The following is a 22,370-nucleotide window of genomic DNA, read 5'->3' on the forward strand; positions in this document are numbered from 1 at the left end:
GTTGGGGGAGGAGCCAATTACAAAGTGGAATATCTGTGTATATGAATTGATACAATCAGATCATGTTAAAGCAGGAGGGACGCCCGGAGATGTGGCCTCTGCCTCTTTTAAAACGAGGTGAGACAAACAGATGTGCAACACCGATGCCCCAATGCTGGGAAGAGCCCAGTTCCAGTTCCTCTAACGAGCCAGGGCTTCCTCCCCCTGCCAAGCTGCTGGTCTCTCCGCTGTGATCAGATTTTGTCACTTTGCTTATTCTCAGAACCCAGACAGTAGCCAGCTTCAACTTCCTCCAGAGGCAAAACGCTATTAAAAAAGTCTTTGAAGAGCAATAGCTCAGTCAAGAGGGCCAAAAAGAACTGTAGACAGGAAATAAAAGGGATAATGTGGAGATTATCTGGGAAAATATGCTACTTCCTGTTTTGTTCGGAATTTCCTGAAAGCGCAGCCTCTCGGCCAGGGTTTGCGAGAGCACACGCTTCTACCAAACGGTTTGCATCTTGATGCACTTTTACTCGTGCTGCCTGAGGTACGTTTTCCATTTTCCTTAAAGTTTATTACATGCGTGCTACGTGCCATATGCTGTGCTCTTCATTTTGTCTGTTTTGTCTGTTGCATTATTTAGTCCTTTCAGCAGTTCTGAGGGAATGTTGTTGTCCCTGTTTTTTGGATGAGGAAACAGAGACTCGAAGAGATTTGACCTTAACCCCCCCCAACTACCAAGTGACAGCTGGGATCTTGAACTGGAGACCCCGACGCCATGTGGTCGTTTCCATCCAGCAGCAGTGAGCTTGTTTTGTCCTCTCAGGTTAAACAAGGCACCTGGGTGTCTGGGGTGAGTTACTACCACCGAGGTAGTAGCATTTTCCTCCCAGCCTGAGTGGTGGTGCTGGCACTTCGCTTGTGCTTGCTAGTTACCCTGAGAAGACGACTGACATCATTGGGCATTCCAGGTCACCAAGTGTTCAGAACCCTGTGGCACAGTTTAGAGTGTGAGGAAGGAGGCTGGCTAAGTAGGACAGCCGTGCGGTGTGCCAGTTCCTCGCATTGGAAGATCCAAAATGAAGCCACTGTCCCTTCCCCTGAGGCCCTGATGCACAAATGGACCCTCAGCCACTCAAGGGGCCCTTTCCCCGTTGCGTCCTATCAGAATGCTGGGCGTTCGAGCAGGGCATGAATGGGGTCTGACAATTGAGTTCACGAACTTGTTGCAACGGTGCTGCTAACCTTTTTTGATATCAGGGATTATTCATTATGAATTTGTACCAACTGGACAAACAGTTCACCAAGTTTACTATTTGGAAGTGCTGAAAAGGCTGCATGAAAAAGACGAAAACAACCTGAACTTTTCTCCAACAATTCATGGCTCTTGCATCATGACAGTGCACCAGCTCACACGGCACTGTCTGTGAGGGAGTTTTTAGCCAGTAAACAAATAACTATTGGGACACCCTCCTACTCACCTGATCTGGCCCCCAATGACTTCTTTCTTTACCTGAAGATGAAATATTGAAAGGAAGACATTTTGATGACACTCAGGACATCAAGGGTAATACGATGATGCTCTGATGGCCATTCCAGAAAAAGAGTTCCAAAATTGCTTTGAAGGGTGGACGAGGCACTGGCGTCGGTGCATAGCTTCCCAAGGGGAGTCCTTCGAAGGTGACCGTAGTACTACTCAGCAATGAGGTATGTAGCACTTGTTCTGGGATGAGTTTGCGAACTTAATTGTCCAGCCTCGTATGCAGGTCATTCCCTGTGTATTTGCTGTCAGCGCCGAGAGGACTGGGTCCTCCTGCCCAGGCTGGGAGTGGTCAGAGGCGCTATTGGGGGGGTCCACTCCTTCAGTGGACGATTAAGAGCAAAGTGCTGAAAGTGGAGCAGTGAACAAAGGCAGTCCCTGTCCTTGTGGGCTGATGGCGGGGAAGGCAGAGAAGCGCTTGGTGCCACATGGGGGATGCTGCAAAGGGGAACAGCAGAGGATGTGGTTGGCAAGTGACAACGAAGCTGAGACCCCAAGACTGATGAGCCAGTCATGTGATGTGATATTGCCGGGGCACAGCACGTGCAGATGCTTTGAGGCCCTGAGCTGGAGCACAAAATCGGGGGCGGGGGAGAGAAAGGGGACGTGACAAGGACCCAAGGAGCCAGGTCTGGGAGGCGGGAGACCCTCAGGGAATAAACGCAAAGGGATAGGAGTCTGCTGAAGTGAAATGAGCCACAGAAGCACGAGAGGCCCGGTGACAAGGGGAAGAGGCAGTCCCAGAGCGCCCCATTTTGGGCTCACGCCTCGGATTTGCTGCCTTGACTGTGGTTCCCTTTGGGCAGGATCGAGCTTCCAGAAGTGCTTTGTTAGCATGAGGTAGGCTCAGGGAGGTGGACACCGAGATGGAGGCTGTGGGCCCAAGAATCTAGTGTCCGGTGCCTGAGAAGCTGCTTCCTGGAGACATTTACACGTCAGAGAAGCGTTTGGCAAGCATCTGAATCGGCGATGATCGAGTCCTGTAACCGTGAAATGTCCACAAGGAAGGATCACGAACCCAAGTGAGCCTTTTAGATTTTTGCCAGACCAAATTTGTGTTGACTGAGATGAAATACTTGATTAAAGGATTAGAGGGGTCTGGGAGGCATGAGCTGTGCTTCCATACTTCTGGTTGAGTCTAGAAGACTACTGGTCTACCCCAACAGGCCTGAGGGATACAGCACATGCTTTCAGGAAAAACCCAGTGTGCACGTTATTCCTCTACACTCCTCACAACTCCATGAGGCAAGTTTTATACCCAATTTACAGATGGGGCAGCCGAGGCTCCGAAAATAAGTGACTTGTCCAAGGCTACAAAAGGTGGAGCTGGGATTAGTGATTGGAAAGCCGACTTTTGGCCCCCTGCACCCTTCTGGAGGTGGGCATTGCCATTCTCTGCAGTTCAGGTAGTGCTGAGGGGCCGGCCCTCAGCATCCTACACCCGGCCCTTCCTGTCCCGGTCCCAGACCGAAGCCTGGGCTTCGTTGCTGTTGGAGGGGAGAGAGAAGATCTGGGATTCCTTGGGAGTGTTTTTTTTTTTCTTTTTTTAGTTTCAGGTGTACAAAACAATGTACTAGTTAGACATTTACTCCCCTCACAAAGTGATAACCCCCCTCTCCAATCTACTACCCCTCTGACATTGTATATAGCTGTTGCAATTCCATTGACTCTATTCCCTATGCTGTACTCCACATCCCGTGACCATATATATATATTATAGTTGACATTCAGTATTATTCTGCTTCAGCCACAGGTGTACAGGGCAGTGGTCAGGCATCTACACCACCCATGAAGTGGTCTCCCTAAGAAGACAAGTGCCCAACTGACACCCTACAAAATCTTTACATTATTGATGATATTCCCTAAACTGTCTTTCGTATCCCCACCCCACCCCACCCTCCCCTCTAGCAACTCTCAGTTTTTCCTCTGTATCTCTGAGACTGTTTCTGATTAGTTTGCTCATTTATTCTATTCTTTAGATTCCACATATGAGTGAGATCATATGGTATTTGTCCTTCTCTGTCTGACTTATTTCACTCAGCATAATGTTCTCTAGGTATATCCATATTGTTGCAAATGGTAAGATTTCCTTCTTTCTGGCCGAGTAATACTGTTCCTTGGGAGTGTTTTTAATCTCCAGTCTTCAAAGGGGTGTCCTGAGAACAACAGAAGAAAACGTGGAGACCAGGCCTACTTTGGGTACATTTTCCCCTGCCCCATCTTCCTACAGAGCTGTTTCTCTCTGCATTACTCCAGGGGTGTATTTATAGAGCACACACATGGCAGCTGCTGCCCTAGGCAGGATACAAAGACGGAATGGGCAGTGTCCCTGCTCTCAAGGCTCTCGCAGGTAGGGGAGGAAGAAGTACTCAGCTATCTGAAAACAGACCGAGGAAGAAGTACTCAGCTATCTGAAAACAGACCGTAATAAAAATAATTGAGATTCAAACCAAGTGCTATGGAAATGGAGAAGGACTCATTAGGACTTGGATTGGGGGCGGGGCAGTTTCCAGCAGAGATGGTGTAAAGCAGGCATGGGAACAGCTAGTGTGGACCGTGCGGGGGGGGGGGGGGGGGGTGGCACAAGTGTGTGGTACGATGGTGGGAGGCAGCTTAGAGTGCAGGACAGACTGGGGGTTCAGGGAGGGGCCAAGTTGCCATCAGCTGGTGAGGAGACATTTTACGGCTGCTCAGGGTTTCTTGAAAGGATCATTTCAAGGAACCAAGCATGAGTACTGTGCAAATTAACTTGCTATGAAACGTGCTTTCTAATTGACCAACCCCCCATGCTGCCCACAGATTTGTGAGGAAGAAAGGATTATAGAAATTCACCGTGGAGAAGCACAAAGAGGGCTGAGGCAACGTTTTCAGATGTCCAGCAGCAGTAGACGGGCCTGAACCCTGTAAGTGCTTGTCGGGTGACCCCTCGCTGAACTGGGTGTGCTCCGAAATGCTGGGGCGGGGGTGGGGGCATTTGAAAGTGTACGTGTGTCCTCCGTGTTGTCTGGGCTGTTGCTGCTTGCATTGATTGGGTGGGCTCAGCGAGGTGACTACGCTTGGAATCAACCTGGAACACCACCTGCCAGTCCCTGCTCTGTCCTCTGCACCTGGGAACTGGCCAGTACGGTGCGGATGGTGGCGGGTTTCCAGGGCAATTTGTGGGATTCTTGGTCACCTTGAAAATAACGGAGTAGTAGAATGAGCTGAGAACTTCGGGTCGGAGACCTTCTCGATGGCCCTGCTTTGCCGCCCACCAGCCCCTTGATCTTGGCCAATTTCTTCCCTTCCCTTGGCTGCAGGCCTCAGTGTCTTCATATGGAAAATGGGTCCGGTGAACCAATCGATCTCGAAGAGCCCTTCCACGTCTCTGAGGCCCTGACTGAGTCCCACTGCCCACCTTTCCTGAGGGGTTATTCCCTGAGTGACCTGAGAACTGGTACTTGGTGGGGTGGGGCTGTGGGGAAGGCTTAAAAGAATTTCACAGAGGCGTATTCGTTGCACACTTCTTTTCATCTGATACGCATAGCTGTTGTTTTCATAGCCCGCCAGTAGGTACCATGGGGCTACTACTCTAATTCTAAACAGAGTACGTTCTGTGTTTAATCAGAAGAAAACAGCAAAGGGAGCGCCAGAGGCCAGCAGTCATTTGCTGGACTCGCATTGCCAGCATTCTTTTTGCTCCGGGAATGAAGTTTTAAGGGACATAGACTTAGAGCCACAGCAGGAAAACAGTGTAGCAAATAAGAAGTCCCTAGGAGGTGGCTGGTTTGGAGACAGCCGCCCCACAACCCCCAACACAACCCTTAGGTTTGTAGTTACAGCAGCCATACCTATGAGATAACCTCATAGATAACCTTGCACCCTCTGAGCTCCCCTTAACTCAATGGGGAGATCAGCAAATGTCAGATTCCTGAAGCCAGACCGTGGCTCCAAAGTGCTCAAGACTTTTGGGTCACTGCAAGGGAGCAGAATTGGTGTCAGTGTGTTCCGCAATGAGCACTTTCCCCTGAACCCTGGCACTAGCTGTGCCTCCGGAAGGAAATGTGACTTGTCTTACTTCCCAGAGACCTGCGCCCAGATGATTCCATTGTGAGTAGAAAAGACAAGGACGCATTGTCCAGTGGACAGTGCCAGCAGTAAGGATTATACAAAATGCACTCTTGACCTCTCCGTTCCAAATAAGTGGGAGACTCCACTGTTGCCATGAAGCTCATATTGAGCCAAATGACTTGGGTGGAGCACTATGCTTTTTCTGACAGAGACATCAAACTCTGTTCACGGGTATAGTGAACGCTTATTATTTGAAGATTCTGCATTTGTGAATTTGCCTGCTTGCAAAAATTTATTTGTGACCCCCAAATCAATACGCATGGTGTTTTCACAGTCGTTCATGGATATAGAGCTGCAAAAATTTGAGTCTGTGGATAAGTCTGTTCCCAGCCAAGGCTGAACAAGGCGACACTGTACCTTCTTGTTTCTTTTTCTCATGCTGTAAATAAGTGTCTTTTTCACGGCCTATTTAGTGTCTTTTTCTTTTTTTGTTTTTTGCATCTGTGTGATTTTAGCTGGTGATCTTGCTGTTTAAAATGACCCCCGAGTGTCGTGCTGACGTGCTGTGTAGTGTCCCTAAGCATGGGAAGGCTGCCATGTGCCTTACATAGAAAACAGGTTAGGTTAGCTTGTTCAGGCTTGAGCAATAGTGCTGCTGGCCTTGTTCACGGTTAATAATCAATGGTACACATACATTAAATAAAGTGCCTTTTAAAAGAAACACATAAAACACACGTGTCAACCCACCAATACAAACACATACGTATTGGTGGATTGCCATACACGTTGTGATCAGAGGCTTGTAGGAACCTAACCCTGTATTTCCCCTAGGAGCGATGGGTTAGTATTCTCCAAATCAGTGTTCGCAGCAACTTTATACGACATAACTACCCGGATAACGAGAACAGACTGCATTTGACTCTGCGGCTTCTGCTTTGTTTTTGTGCTGAGGACCTCTTCAACGCCTTTCTATTGTTCTCCAGCCTTTTTCTGCAATAAAGGAGATTTTTATTCCCACCATTGATGTTCCTCTGCCTGTCCAGTGTGTCTTCCACCATCCGGCCTCCTCTTCTCATCCACGCTTACTTTCATTCTCCTCCGCCAGCTCCCATCCTCTAGGGAGCTGTAGTTTACATGACCGAGGGCCGTCTCTTTGAAAGGAACACTTAAAAAGTACTTGGGTGGAAGGGCTTGGTGATGCCACCAGAAAGAGCCAGAATGTAAGAGAGGAGTCTGGGCACAGTGCTCCATTTATCTCCTGGCCCTGGGAGCAGGCAGATTCGATGGGGTTTAGCTAAGGGCATGGAAAGGGGTAATTAGAGAAGTAGTAGAGCAGCCCCACTCTCAAGACGGCACGATACCCCAAGGGTTTTCATAACACCCTCCAAATCAAATGCATTTTAATTACCTTTAAAACAGCAGTGAGTTCTCTGTGTTCTTCATTTCCTCTCTTCTTAGTCTCTTCAATGAAAACAAATGTGAAAGGAATGAAAAGAAGCCCTTCCTTTTGGATCAAAGTGCATTTCCCTCTCCTCCTTGAACTCACATCAGGCTTTTACCCCGTCTCCACTCGTGTCAGAGTCCCTGAATCCACCACTCCTCTCGGCCCTCATTTTATTTTAGCAGTACTAACACAGTTGCTCACCGGCCCCAGCCCCAGTGCCTTCTTCACTGGGTGTTTGTGGCATCGTAGACTGTCCTTCCTATCTCTGGTCTCCATGGGCTCCTGCTGGCTGCTCCTCATTTCCTCGACTCTCAGTATTGGGGTGTCCCAGGCTTTGCCCTAGACCTCTTCTCTGTCTACTCTCACTCCCCGGGTGATCTTATCCACTCTTACAGTTTTAACTATCTATGAGGTCTGGCAATAAGGTTTGCGAACTTGTTGCTATGCTGTTGCTAACCGTTTTTTGATATCAGAGGAATTATTCATTATGAATTTGTACCAATTGGACAAACAGTTAACCAAGTTTACTATTTGGAAGTGCTGAAAAGGCTGCATGAAAAAGTTAGATGAAAATGACCTGAACTTTTCGCCAACAATTCATGGCTCTTGCATTACGACATTGTACCATCTCACATGGCACTGTCTGTGAGGGAGTTTTTAGCCAGTAAACAAATACCTGTATTTGAACACCCTCCCTACTCATCTGATCTGGCCCCCGGTGACTTCTTTTTTCACCCGAACATAAAGGAAATATTGAAAGGAAGACATTTTGATGACATTCAGGACATCAAGGGTAATACGATGACAGCTCTGATGGTCATTCCAGAAAAAGAGTTCCAAAATTGAAGGGTGGACTAGGCGCTGGCGTCGGTGCATAGCTTCCCAAGGGGAGTCCTTCGAAGGTGACCGTAGTGATACTCAGCAATGAGGTATGTAGCACATTTTCTAAGATGAGTTCGCAAACTTAATTGACCTCGTAAACATTTATACACATACATACGCATATATACACATATATGAAGACCCCCAGTTTTCTGTCTCTGGCGTGGATTTTCTCTCTTGGGCTCCCCATGGGTGTCTCCAATGGCCCCACAGCATATCTTGCCTTGAAAGCCGAACAGGCACCTCAGACTTCACACATCCAACGTGAGCTCCTGCTTCCCTTCCAAGCCTACTCTTCTGAAAGTCTTCCCTTGCCTCCCACTGGCTCAAGCCAGAAATCTTGGAATCATCCTAGACTCCTTACTTTCCTTCACATCCCCCATCCCGTCCCCTCTGCAAATCCTATTTTCTTACCTTTAAACCTACCTGGCTTCAACCGGCTCTCATCTCCTTCACCGCCACCATCAGGGTCCAAACTGCTGTAACAAAGGACCACAAGGAGGGTGACTTAATATGACAGTAATGTATTCTCTCACAGTGCTGGAGGCCAGAGGTCTGAAGTCAGGTGTCAGCAGGGCCCTGCTCCCTCTGAAGGCTCCAGGAGAGGGTCCTTTGTCACCTCTTCCAGCTTCTTGTGGCTCCTGACATTCCTAGGCTTGTGGCTGCATCACTCCAATCTCTGCCTCTGTCGTCACATGGCCTCCTTCCCTGTGTGTGTCTGTGTCCCCCTCCTCTTCTTAGGGTGTCAGATTTTGATTTAGAGCCCACCATAGGTCCAGATGATTTCACTTTGCGATCCTTAACTAATTATAGCTGCAAAGGCTTTATCTCCAGAAGATTCTATTTCCCTCCTCAACTGATCTGAACCGCTGCTTGGACCGGTTGGTTCTGAGACGAGGAGCTGCCTCTGTGTTGAATGGGTTGTAGCAAGCGGTGGTGATGGTCTAAGGCTGTGACCCAACAACTGGGGAAAGCAAGACAGCTCCGAGCAGGGGTAAAGTGTGGGACCCCCAGCTGTTATTGGGTGAAAAAAAGTGGCTTAAGGGCACTCCAGCCCTTAAGTCTGATCACTTCTTTAAAAAAAAAAAAAAAAAAAATCAGGAAAAAAAGACCGAAAACCCAAGTACCAACATTTGAGTATGAGCAGTAGTTGTCTCTGAGAAGTGTGATGATGGGTAGTTTTTATTTTCTCCTTTTTGTTAACTATAATTGCTAATTTTTAAAAAACAATGACCGTGGACTGAAGAACACAGTGGAACTATTTCCAATCACGGTAAAGAAAGACTGAGCAAGCCAAACAACATAAGAGACACTCTAAAGGCTATTCCTCTACCATAAATGTGTGAGCAAGGCTGGGTTTTTGTTTAGAGAAAGGTCATATGGTGCGGGAGACACGAGATCTGCTTTGTGAAGTCGTCCCTGGGGGTTGCTTACGCTCTTCCTGGTCTTAAGAGAGACCCAGAGGGCTCAGCGAAGCACAAATAACAGTAGATTTAAGAAGGTGGTAACAGTTTGGATTATTGAGCTGAAAAGAAAGAACATCTTAAAAATTGTCTTAAGAGGTTTATATGAAGACAATGATCCATTGTGAACCATTTTCACAGAGGAAAGAAGAAGGAGAAGGAGGAGAAGAAGAAGGAGAAGGAGAAGGAGAAGAAGAAAGAGAAGAAATGGCTTTAAATTGATTAATAGAGCTTGAAGAAGAGGCCTTGCCTGGGAGCCTGATGAGAGCCTGGCATGGGCTGACAGTGGGCTCGCTCAGTCCTGAGAGGACTGAATACAGGAAACACCATCTGTCTGAGGAAATCCAGGGAGACTTTCCAGAAGGTTCCTTGACGTTCCTATCTTATGATGTCTTGATGAAGGTGTAAACCCACCTAATCCATTCCTGAATGACCTCCTGGAACTCGAAGTGTCTGCATTCTTGGCCAGGACTGGTCTTGGGAGGGCTGGTGGCCATCTGTGTGGTGGGAGGGCTGCCAAAGGACCATTCCTACTGCTGAGTCATGCCAGGTGACAGTCATTCTTCGGTCATCAAGAGCCTAATGGAGTGTGAGTGATGCACTTATGGTTTTCTTTTTTTCTTAAGTTCAGGAAGGAATGAGTGTGGAGATTTTCAGATAACTAGTTTAGAATCTCTCTCTTTAGTGAAGAAAAATTGTCCAAAACGTAGAAATAAGTCAAGGGACATGTCCTCTCAATGTCACACTGGGGCATTTTCGACAGGCTCACCCAAGCATTATTTAATTCTTAAGGAGAATATAGCTGTGTTTGAATTTACTATGTATTACTTGATAAGTCCAGATACAGTAAAGTTACATGTTAACTTGTTGGTTTCATTCCCTTAGAAAAGATAACCACGACAGTTGAGGTTTTATTCCCAGGTGGGGCATGAACCAGTTTTGTATCTAACAAATGATCCAGAAGTCATTCTCATATTCTGTTTTGTTTTTAAATACCAGTAAATTCCACAAATGCTCTTTGAACCACCTTTCCTGTCCTACTGGTTTGCTCATTAATGAGTTAAATAAATTTTGGGTACATGTTCATTTTCTATTTGTACGTGAGTCATGGGTTTAACTTTCTAAATGAATACTTTGACAGGAAGGAGGAGAGGTAAGAGTAGGACAATAGCTTTAAGACCATAGGAGTTTACATGGTCGTTTTTGAAGGAGGAGTATTCGTCAGTTCTCATGTAATCCATGATTAGTCAACCCCTTGGTGAGCAAGACGTAATTGGATTTTTTCCAACCTTAACAGCTAGCTAAGCAAGGTCAGTGGCATTGGCTGTGCGTGAAGCCAGTGCCACCAAAATGGAAAGGAAGGAATCCTGAAATGAGATCCCTGATGCATGCCAATGTCAAACTGGAGAATTGCAGAGGGATTCTGGAGAAGTCAAGGTCCTGGCAGACTGTGGGAGACGGTGGCTGTGGTGGGGCTGAAATTTACTGGAGCAGAGGAGTTCAGGAAGAGAGTGTCCGGGAGGCAAAGGAGCCAGCTGTGGGGGTGTTGAATTCCTTCCTGATGCTGACAGACCCTGGCGGTGGCAAGAGGAGCCCTGCCCTGGGATGCCTGAGGGAAGTAGGTGCGTGAGGGAGAACCAGGCCTCAGCCATGCCCGGAGGTGGAGGGACTCAAGAGGCTGAGCATGACAAAGTCTCCTTTAAAACGGAATGGGAGTGGGGATCCACGGAGCTATAGGGAGGTCGAGGGTGTAGGAGAGAACTAGTGCCCAGAGGAGCCAACATGCCCAAAGAGCCCCGAGATGAGAGGCACAGATGGAGGAAGTCGGCCATGACAGGCCAGACTATCATAAAAATTATTTGGGTGACACAATGGGCAGTATCTGAGTGATGTCACAGCCTGTCCTGCCCCAAGGCACAGAGACTCAGGTAAACCGCAGACGCCAACTCTATGGTGTTAACATCTCATTCTAGGCCTTTCTCAGAAAACAGGCTCTTCCATCTCACCAGGGTCCAGAGATGGGGAACACGGAGAAGGCACTGAGCCCCATTTCCAAGCCCTCGATAGCCAGCAACCACAGCGCCTGAAGCCTTGGGAGCTGCAGTGCTGTCCCTCTCGGGTGGCAGTCTGCACAGCGTTAAGCTCCCCTCCTTCCTTCCCTCCCGCCCTGAGGCTGCTTATCGGACCCCTGTCTGAGCTCAGCTGCCTCATCACATGGCAGACCCCGGCTGCTGATCCCGACTGCGGAGTGATTGGGGCCCCCTCTCAAGGGGTCTGAGCCCCTCGTAGGCATCTCCCGAATGAAACAAAACACCACACTTCTCCGCTGTCATCGTGTGGGGCTTTTTCATTCCACAGGTCTCTCCATCACAGCTACAAATGCCAGTTCTATCTCTGTTGTGTTTTTGAGCCTTTTGCTTTTGATTACGGTTTGGGTTTGAAAGGGAAGAGGCACATACTATCCAGATCCCTGTTTTCTTTCTCAGATGGAGTCATAAAGCTTATTTATAGTGGAATTGTTGATTTTTTTCCATTGTTGCCTATTTACATTTTTCACTCTACCACCTTGCAGTTTGAATTGCGTGGGGAAAGCAACACCTAAAATACTCGTGTGTGTGTGTGTGTGTGTGTGTGTGTGTGTGTGTGTGTGTTTCCTGTTGTTGACTGTGGAAAAGAAAGACAGACCATCTTACTCGTCATTCTGTACCGTGATGATTTTTTGCCTGTGACCAGCAGAATTGCTTTTATACCCAAAAGAACTCTCTGTATGAACCCTTCCAATTCAGCATAGGTGGACATAAGATTCAAAGGATGGTCACCCCCATGTATCACACCCCAAATCCATTTCTGCATTGTTGATGATTCTCTCCAAGGCTACAATAAGCCGCAGAGCATGACGGTCTGACTTCTGAAGAGAGGTTTGAACATGCTATTCATTTTGCTCTTCTGCCTGGCTAGTCAGACCAGCGGAAAACTTGACTTAACTCCAGGCATTCCGGCAGAGCCTTTGGGTGCAGCCACCTTGTTTGGCTCCCCAGGTTACTTCTCATCACCCTGCTCTTTGCTTTCTTAGGCCTGAGAGAAGGATGAGGAAAACCTCTCTCCTTGGAGCCAAGGAGGTTCCTGAATTGCTCGAGCAGTCTTGTGAAGATCTTGTTGTATTTCACGTGAAGCTTTGTTCCATGTTCTAAATTTTTAGCTTTAAATCCACATTTCTTAGCATTTTTCTCCTGTACCTGTTTTCTACCGTGTTGGACTAAGTGGGTACTTATTTTACTTTTTTTAATGACTGGCCTGGATCCTGCAGACTGCATATTTTCTTCTTTTTTTAAATTTTATTGGGGAACAGTTTCTTTCTCCAGGGCCCAGCAGCGCCAAGTCATTGTCCTTCAATCTAGTTGTGGAGGGCGCAGCTCAGCTCCAAGTCCAGTCGCCATTTTCAATCTTAGTTGCAGGGGGCACAGCCCACCATCCTATGCGGGAATTGAACTGCCAACTTTGTTGTTGAGAGCTCGTGCTCTAACCAACTGAGCCATCGGCCACCCCTCCAGCAGCTCAGCAGCAGCTCATTGTCTTCAATCTAGTTGTGGAGGGCGCAGCTCACTGGCCCATGTGGGAATCGAACCAGCAACCCTGTTGTTCAGAGCCTAAGTGGGTACTTGAAGAAGATGCTTCTGCCTCTGTCTTTATTTCTAGGAGAGAAAATGGAATCACAGGGAAGGGCGCTTGCTGGGCCTGAAATCTCCACAATTTAGGAGGAGGACTTCGATCAAAGCCTATTGCTTCTGCTTCACTTTGTACAAATAAAAGGGAAGCAGATCTTTACCAACTTCTGATGCTCTCCAGGAAAGAGGTGGGGATGCTGAATAGCTCTTTTTTTTTTTTCTTTTTTGTAATTCAGTTGTTTTTGAAAGCATCCTACCAATGTGGGATGCTTCCTACCAGCTACATTGGGAAACAGTCTGTCATTCCTCAAGAAGTTAGACGCAGAGTTATTGTCCAACCCAACAATCCCTCTCCTGGGGAGAACCAAGAAATAAAAGACCTTCCTGGGTACTCCCAAGAACTGAAAAGCATGTGTCCACACAAAAAACTTGTATACAAATGTTCATAGCAGCGTTATTCATAAGAGCCAAATGTAGAAATAACCGAAATGTTCACCGACTGATGAATGGAGAAATAACATGCGGATATACTCCTGCAGTGGAATATTATTTGGCAGTAAAGAAAAATGTAGTACTGACATGTGCTCATATGACAAGGGTAAACCTTGAAAACATGCTCAGTGAAGGAAACGAGTCACAAAAGGTCACATATTGTTGGATTCCATTTATATGAAATTCCAGAAGAGGCAAATACATAGCAACAGGAAGTAAATTAGCGAGGGAACTGGGGAGAAATGAGGAGTTGCAGCTAAGGAGGATGGGTTTCTTCTTGGGGTGATGAAAATGTTCTAAAACTGATTGTGGTGATGGCTACACAACCCTGTTGAATGTACTGAAAGCCATTGAATCACACGCTTTAAATGGGCGTATTCATGGTATGTGAATTATGTCTCAATAAAACTGTTATAGAAAAAGAGGAGGGGGTTATAATTTCATTGTAGTAGATGACAGAGGGGGTGGTGGCACCCTCAGCTTGCCGTCCAGACTACTGAATTTAGCTTTTCTATAGAGTACAGATTATGTGGAGACTGAGGCAAGTTGGGACCTCTGCCTGCGGCAGGGATCTTGGGGGGGGCACGTGGGCCTTCAGGTGTCATGTCTTGTGCACTTCCGCACACAGACTTACTGGCCCCATAGGGCGTCTCAAATGTCACCCTGTCCAGATCTGTGAGAAATAAATGTTTGTTGGCTGAGCCTCCCAGTGTACGGCATTCTATTATAGGAGCCTGAAGTAAGACACTAATCACGGTCAGTTTTGTAAAATCATTTATGAGTGTTTGAAGAGAATTTGTTTTCTAAGTTTAGTTGGTACAGGTTTGCAGATCCAGGCTGGGTGGAGTGGGTCTACACATTTTCAGCTCATGGAATCTTCCACTCATGTAGCCACATGGCCATAGCGTTAAAAGCTAGCAGAGACATTTCTTCCATTTGGCAGGCATACCTGGTGATCACACTCTTTATTCCAAGGCACTGAACTTCTGTCTATAAATGCCAAGACTTGTCAGGCATTCTAGCAAGATATTGAAACCAAAGATAAAAATACATCATAGGGGCAATTTTTTAACATCAACTCAAGGAACCCATTTATACCTAAGCACATCATTGTCATCATCATATTCACTTGTTTATTATTGTTACTAGTCTACATATCTCACTTGATTTTCATGGTAACCTTCAAAAATGGTTGTTATTCCCATTTTCACATGAGGAAACTGAGGTTCGAAGAAGCGTGATGCCTTCTGCAGTGCCCCAGTCTCCTAAGCCTGGCCTTGTTCACTATACTACAGGCTGACTTCTTGCAATTTCTGAAATACGCGATGCCTGCCATGGAGTGGCACCGCGGTGGCATTTTCACAAACATGCCATCTCCCTCGGGATGCACTTGACCTCAGGCTGGCAGAGCAGGGTGGGGGTGACGGGGAAAAGATCCAGCTGCAGTGTAGTCTCATGTTTTTCAACAAATATTTCTTCGGATAGGAAGCAGGCACACAGACTCGGGCAGCTGCCTGTTGTTCTTACAGATGCTGTTCTAGTTGGTAATTAGGTAAAAGATTCAGGCACCAGGAAGTAGTGTTGTACCTGCAGCCCAGTAATGAACATAGGGGGCAGTTCTGGAGTCATGGACAGGAGGAAACCGCGGATTCTATTCATTCATTCACTCATGCCAATCACTCATGGGTAATTCTTTTCCCATCCTTGGCTGGGTCTGGTCTGAGGCTCTGGGTCCATAGATTGAGTTCTTCTAGTTTGCTTTCATGCCAGTGGCTCCTTCCAGCTCCCAGCCTCCCCTGGCCCGGCAGCCTAGCAACTCTTCCAGTGTGGACCCCAAATCCCAGGCCAGACGTTTGACTCTGAGGCCGGGGGCTGTTTTTGATGCGTTAGCTACTGCTCACTGCTTTTTGTCATCCCCCTTTTTTTCTGGACATTCTCTGTTTGGTGTTGAGCTCAGCTACATAACAAAATTCTGCTGTTGTATTTTACTCAATATTTTCATTGATTTGGGGCAAGACATCCTTCCTCATCATTTCAGCCTTCTGCATTGACCAGAACATCTGTATTTTTACTATTTTCTTTGTGGTCTAATTGTTATGGATTGAATGTTTGTGTCCCCGGCGCCCCAAATTCATGTGATGAAATCCTAACTCCCAAGGTGACAGTACTAGGAGGTGAGGCCTCTGGGAGGTGATTAGATCATGAGGCTGGATCCCTCACCAGTGGGATTAGTACCCTTTTAAGGGACACGAGAGTTTGCTTCCTGTCTTTCTCTCTCCACCAGATGAGGATAAAATGAGAAGATGGCTATTTGTAAACCAGGAAGAGGACCCTCCCCAGGAACCCGACTATTCTGTTACTCTGACCTTGGACTCCCAGTCTCCAGATATGTGAGAAATAAATGTTTATTGGAGAGTCTCCCAGTGTATGGCATTCTGTTATAGTAGCCTGAACTACAACACTAGTCATGGTCAGTTTTGTAAAATCGTTTATGAGTGTTTGAAGAGAATTTGTTTTCTAAGCTTAGTCTAAATATCTACACAGATCTATGTCATTCAGTTTATTTGTTACTCAGTTTCTCCAGATCTTCACTATGTGTTTGACAAATTGACCTGTCCATTTCAAAGAGAGCTGTTGAAGTATCCTAGGATGACTGTGGATTCGTCATCGCCTTCCCACCTGCATTAGTCAGCCCAGGCTGCTATAACAGAGTACCAGAGGGGGCAGCTTAAACAACAGAAATTCATTTCTCACAGTTCTGGAGGCTGGAAGTCCAAGGCCAAAGTGTCAACAGGTTTGATTTCGTCTGAGGCCTCTCTCCTTGGCTTGCAGAGGGCTGACTTCTCACTATCTCCTCACGTGGTCTTCCCTCTGTGTGCGCAGACTCCTGGTGTCTCTGTGTATCTAAATTTCCTCTTCTTTTAAGGACACCAGTCAGATTGGATCAGGGCCCACCCTAATGACCTCATTTAACCTTACTCACCACTTTAAAGGCTCTGTCTCCAAATACAGTCACATTCTGAGGTGCTGAAGTTTAGAGCTTCAACATATGAATTTGAGGGACACAATTCAGGGCATAACACACTCAAGAGCTTAGTGCTGGCCTGGTTTATAGTAGATGCTCATAAAGGTTAGTTGCAAGCCGGAATGAAAGTCTCCCAGTTTGTTCTCTTTCCCCATTTTGATTTTCAAGCAAGTTGTGTTACATGGGATGGTACCAAATGTTTTCTTAAGATAAATGAACTCTCTCTTTATTTTCTATTTTATTCTTAACCAGTCATATTTTGTGCAAAAATCTCTGTAGCGGTGTGAATGCCTAATCCTTTTCTTTCTTTCTCTCTCTCTCTCTCTGTCTCTCTCTCTCTCTCTCTCTCTCTCTCTCTCTCTCTCTCTCTCTCTCTCTCTCTCTCTCTTTTTTCTCCCCTCTCCCCACCCTCAAATATCCTTTTATTGCATGATAAGGAAATGAGTTCTATGCCTGAGGTCAGATCCAGCCCATAGTTTCTGTGGCAAAGCCACTAGATTTTTCACAACAGGCTTATGTTTGTCCACAGGGATTTGAATCTGTGTTATTACATGCGGGCTTTACCTGCCTTGGGAATTTAGTTCTTTTTGTATTTCTTAGCACACTTTCTCTGTTTCATCATATTTATTTCCATGTTCTGCCCCAAGCTCTGACAAATTTGAATTTTTCAAAAAGCACAAAGAAATATATTATACTGATTATGTCAGTTCTTTGTGGCTGTTCTTCTAGTTCATAATAATGAAAAGATGGAATTAAAATTTTTTCCTTTGGCTATTTTATTCTTTTGCATCCTTCATTTTTGTATTTTCTTTCAGCCTCCTCATTGAATTTTTGATCTCTGAAACAGCAATTTAAGATAGCTGTGCAATGGTATATGTATCCACAACAGAGTTTGTTGCCAAGCATACAAAATGAATGGGTTCCTTATGCGAATGTTAAATGCCTACATAACAGAGTCTATGTATAGAATGGAGAAGGAAATCTGGAATTGGATTCTATGATGGATATCGTCAGTATGACAGCTTCCGGTGGACCTAGAATGTCATTGAATTTGATAGTCCACAAATGCTTTTTAACAAAACCATGTGATTCTCTTCTGTGCATGGTCTCAAGGGCCAAGAGAAGTTCACATCCTGGCAATTCTGAACTATTTGCTGTGACCCACACTTTCCATGCTCTAGTTCTTTTCTGGCCCATGAGCATGACTTTCCATCTGCTGAGACACTGTTCTTCCCCTGGTCCCTGGGAAGCCTTCCCTCATTCCAGGTTAGCCTAGGTGCTCTCCAAGCTTCTGTAGATCCTAGTTTCTCCTCCTTCACATGTATAATGCTGATCTGCAAGTGACTAATGATATGTCTGTCCCTCCCTTTTGTCTAAGGTCCTTTCTATGCCATGGACCTCTTCAGAAGCTGATGAAGCCTGTCGATCTTATTTTTGAATCATGTTTTTAAATGCATAAAATAAAACATATTGGGTTCTGGTTCAGGGCAAGATGGACTAAGCACATTCAACTCTGTCTTCCAGTGAATATTGTTATAAAATTGGGACAGAATGTGTGGAAGAGTTACTTGAAGACTCCCAAAAGAAAATGGTAGCTGGCAGACTGGAGAAGATGACAGAAGCTTGAGGACTCCTGAACTGGTGGTGAGTTACTATTCTTCCCCCTTCCAGAACAAACCAGCCTGGATTCAGTACAGTCTGAAACCCAGAAGGCAACACTGCTGCCCATACTGACAGCCCCAGGAGAAGCCCTATAGAGAGCAGGAGAGAGGTTTCCTAATACTTAGAAGGAGTAGAGAAATCCCCTGTTTTGTTTTGTTTCTTTTTTTCGTCTCCATTTTCTCATGCTTCGGGCCCCAAGCCATCCTGTGGTGTCAGGGCCGTGAGAACTCATAGGAGCCTAAAACTGAGAAAGGAGAATCTTCTGTCTGATTAGAGCAGCTGTGGTCTCAAGAGTGTGGGGCAAACTCCCAAAGCTTTTTCTCTCCCTGTCCTCTCACCACTTTTCGCTGGACGCAGATGTAGTTGTAGGAAGTTCATAGAAGAGCAGACTGAGTAAAGCCCCAGCTTTCTGCCCAGAGGACCAAAAAGTTGAGCCCCTGAGAACTGGAAAATACCAGAGAGAGGGAAGAGCTAGGGGAAGCAACTCCATGAAGTTGTTTATGAACTTCTGGGCTCATCCTTGAGATACACAAGATGAGACCTGACCATAAATAGCATACCATAGACTTTCAGAACTGTATTACAAAGTAGACCATTGCCCAGGGTTTCAGACTGGCCACTGGATAGTACACGTAGGGGCAGATCTGAAATGTTGGAAAACAGAACTTGTATTAGAACCAAAACTGCTTGAAACCATTGACCGGAACTCAGCCTGGTAGATTCTCTGTTAAAAACAACCACCACAACATTCTCCATAGGAATTAGATAAAATTTAGAGTCTTGTAACATAATCATCAAAATTTCCAGGATGCAGTTAAACCAGATCCTGGGTCATAAGACAGATTTTTAACAGACTTAAAGAGATGAAGTCATGCAAAGTATGTTCTCTCACTATAATGGAATTAGACTAGAAATCAATAACAGGATGATTGGAAAAATTCCAAAATCTTAGAAATTAACACAATTCTAAATAATCCATGAGTCAAAGAGGAAGTCTCAGGGAAATTAGAAAATATTTTGAACTGAATGAATATCAAAATATAATTTATCAAAAGAGTGAAACTAGACTGTTATCTGTCACCATATACCAAAATGAACTCAAAATGGATCAAAGACCTAAACGTAAGACCTGAAACAATAAGTCGTATAGAAGAAAACATAAGTATTAAACTTATGGACCTTGGGTTCAGAGAGGATTTTATGAATTTGACCTCAAAGGCAACAGAAGTAAAAGCAAGAATAAATGAATGGGAATTTATCAAACTAAAAGGCTTCTGCACAGCAAATGAAACCATCAACAAAACAAAGAAGCAACCAATTGAATGGGAGAAGATATTTGCAAACAACACCTCTGATAAGGGGCAAATATCCAAAATATATCAAGAACTTGTACAATTCAACAAGAAAACAATCCAATTAAAAGTGGGCGGAAGACTTGAACAGACATTTCTCCCAAGAAGACATACAAACAGCCAACAGATGCATGAAAAAATTCTCAACTTCACTAGCTATTAGGGAAATGCAAATCAAAACCACAATGAGATACCACCTCCCACCTGTTAGAATGGCTATTATCAACAAGACAAGTAATGGCAAGTGTTGCAGAGGTTGTGGAGAAAAAGGAACCTTTATATACTGCTGGTGAAAATGTAAATTGGTACAGCCACTATGAAAAGTAGTATAGAGGTTTCTCAAAAAATTAAAGAATAGAATTACCATATGTCCCAGAAATCCCTCTTCTGGGTATCTACCCAAAAATATATGAAAACATATATTTGTAAAGATATATGTACCCATATGTTCATTGCAGCATTATTCATGGTGGCCAAGACATGGAAACAACCAAAGTGTCCTTTGATAGATGATTGAATAAAGAAGATGTGGTACTACATACATAACAATGGAATATTACTCAGCCATAAGAAAAAATGAAACACTGCCACTTGCGATAACATGGATGGATCCTGAGATTATCATGCTAAGTGAAATAAGTCAGACAGAAAAAGTCAAGAACCATATGAATTCAGTCATATGTGACCTATAAAACTGAAAGCAACAAACCAACAAGACATACAAAAACTTATAGACACAGAAGATAGTTTAGTGGTTACCAGAGGGTAAAGGGGGTGGTGGTAGAAGAGGGTAAAGGGGATCAAATATATGGTGATAGAAGGAGAACTGACTCTGGGTAGTGAACGCACAATGCAATATATAGATGATGTATTATAGAAATGTACACTTGAAACATCAATAATTTCATCATACATATATTATTACAGAAGTGTACACCTGAAATCTATGTAACTTTACTAACAATTGTCACCCCAACAAACTTTAATTTTAAAAAAAGAAACATATATAATTTTACTAACCAATGTCACCCCAATAAACTTAATAAATATAAAAAAAAAATTGTAGACTGCAGGTAGAGTAGTACTTGGAGGGAAATTTATACAATTAAAATGCTTATATTAGAGAAAAAGGTATCAAATCAACAGTCGAAGCTGCTACCTTAAGAAATTAGAAAAAGAAGAGCAAACAAGCAAAAGGGAATAATAAAAGAGCATAAATCAGTGAAATTGAAAACAATTTCAAAGATAATAGAGCAACATCAATGAAACCAACACTTGGTTCTTTGAGAAGTTCAATAAAATTGATAAATCTCTAGTGAAACTCACAGAGAAATAGAACACAAATTACCAATTTCAGGAATGAAGAGGGGTTATCACTACAGACTCTGCTCGTACACTCAGCAATTTAGATACAATGGACAAATTCTGCAAAAAAACCAAAACACAAACAAACCAAACTCACTCAAGATGAAATACGGATTAGGTGAGTAGCCCTATAACTGTTTTAAAAATTAAATTTGAAGTTAGAAACTTTTGTAAAAGAAATCTCCAGACCCAGATGGTTTCGCTAGCAAATTCTACCAAATATTTACAGAAGAAATACAATGAATACTACACAGTCTTTTCTATGAAGCAACACTTCCCAATTCATTTTATGCAGCCAGCATTACCCTAATGTCAAAACCCAACAAGGATGGTACAGTAAAACTCTAGAACAATATCCCTAATGAACAGATTCAAAAATCGTCAATGAAATATTGGCAAATATCCAGTAATAAATAAACACACGAAGAGATATTCACATCATTGACCATTAGAGAAATGCAAATTAAACCCTGATGAGATATAACTACATATCTAGAATGGCGAAATAGAATGATGAAAAAACATACCGACAAAAACAAGCTCCCATGACAAAGCAAATGGAACTCATACATTGCCACCCTGGGAAACCACATAGCAGTTTCTTATAAAGATGAACACACACGTAGCGTAGGATCCAGCAATTCCACTCCTAGGTATTTACCCAACTAGGTGGCAAACTTACGCTCACAAAAAAACCTGTCCTTGAATGTTTATAGCAGCTCTTTTCATAATCGTCAATAACTGGAAACAATGTAAATGTCCTTCAGTGGGTAAATGGGTAAATAAACTGTGGTATATCCCTATGCAATACTGCTCCATTTAGCAATAAAAAGGAATGAACTATCAACACACACGATAACTTGGATGAATCTTGAAGGTATTAAGCTGAGTGAAAGAAGCCAGTCTCAAAAGTTCTACCTACGGTATGATTCTGTTTATATAGAAAAGATAAAACTATAGTGGTAGAGACAAATCAATGATTTCCAGGGGTGAGAGGTTAGTGAAGACACTTGTAATTTTTTTCCCACCCAAGTTCATGAACCACTTCGGGAGAAAGTCTCTGGGCCCCAGGTTAAAAACCTATCCTATGCTATATACTGTGTAGAAATTGTGTCTTCCTGTTTATCCTTTTATGCCCTGAGCCTAGGAGAGTGGACTGACATACAGTAGGCACTCAATTATTTAGCGAATAAAAGAATTAATGAGTGAACAAACTATGAAATGACTTGGAGCATGTAACAATGCTTTGAGAGACTCTAAGAAAAATGGACACATTTTGTTTAACACAATATATGATCGCTTTTGATAATTATGAACTGGACTCGTTCTAATGACTTTCCTAACTATACTTCTGTGGTTGGGCCACTGACCAAGTTTTGCCTCCTGCTGTGGTACCTGTTCCTGAGCATCTCCTGCTTCCATCCTGTAGCGGGGACACAATGAAATAC

General features: G+C 44.5%; 1 protein-coding gene across 2 annotated transcripts in view; it reads left to right on the top strand.

Annotated features, from left to right (window-relative positions):
• The first annotated feature begins 1,643 nt into the window (after nucleotides 1-1,643).
• The window catches only part of KCNE2 (potassium voltage-gated channel subfamily E regulatory subunit 2), a 165,345-nt gene continuing 144,618 nt past the window's right edge, over nucleotides 1,644-22,370 (top strand). The window contains exons 1-4 of one of the 2 annotated variants that reach the window (XM_033123272.1): nucleotides 1,644-1,689; nucleotides 2,329-2,544; nucleotides 4,322-4,425; nucleotides 18,068-18,187. The gene's annotated coding sequence lies outside the window, so the exon portion shown is untranslated. The remainder of the gene's footprint in view (nucleotides 1,690-2,328; nucleotides 2,545-4,321; nucleotides 4,426-18,067; nucleotides 18,188-22,370) is intronic. The other variant, XM_033123264.1, reaches the window with a different exon arrangement.

The sequence above is a fragment of the Rhinolophus ferrumequinum genome, chromosome 2, assembly GCF_004115265.2.
Source record: "Rhinolophus ferrumequinum isolate MPI-CBG mRhiFer1 chromosome 2, mRhiFer1_v1.p, whole genome shotgun sequence".
NCBI classification, from domain to species: Eukaryota; Metazoa; Chordata; class Mammalia; order Chiroptera; family Rhinolophidae; genus Rhinolophus; species Rhinolophus ferrumequinum.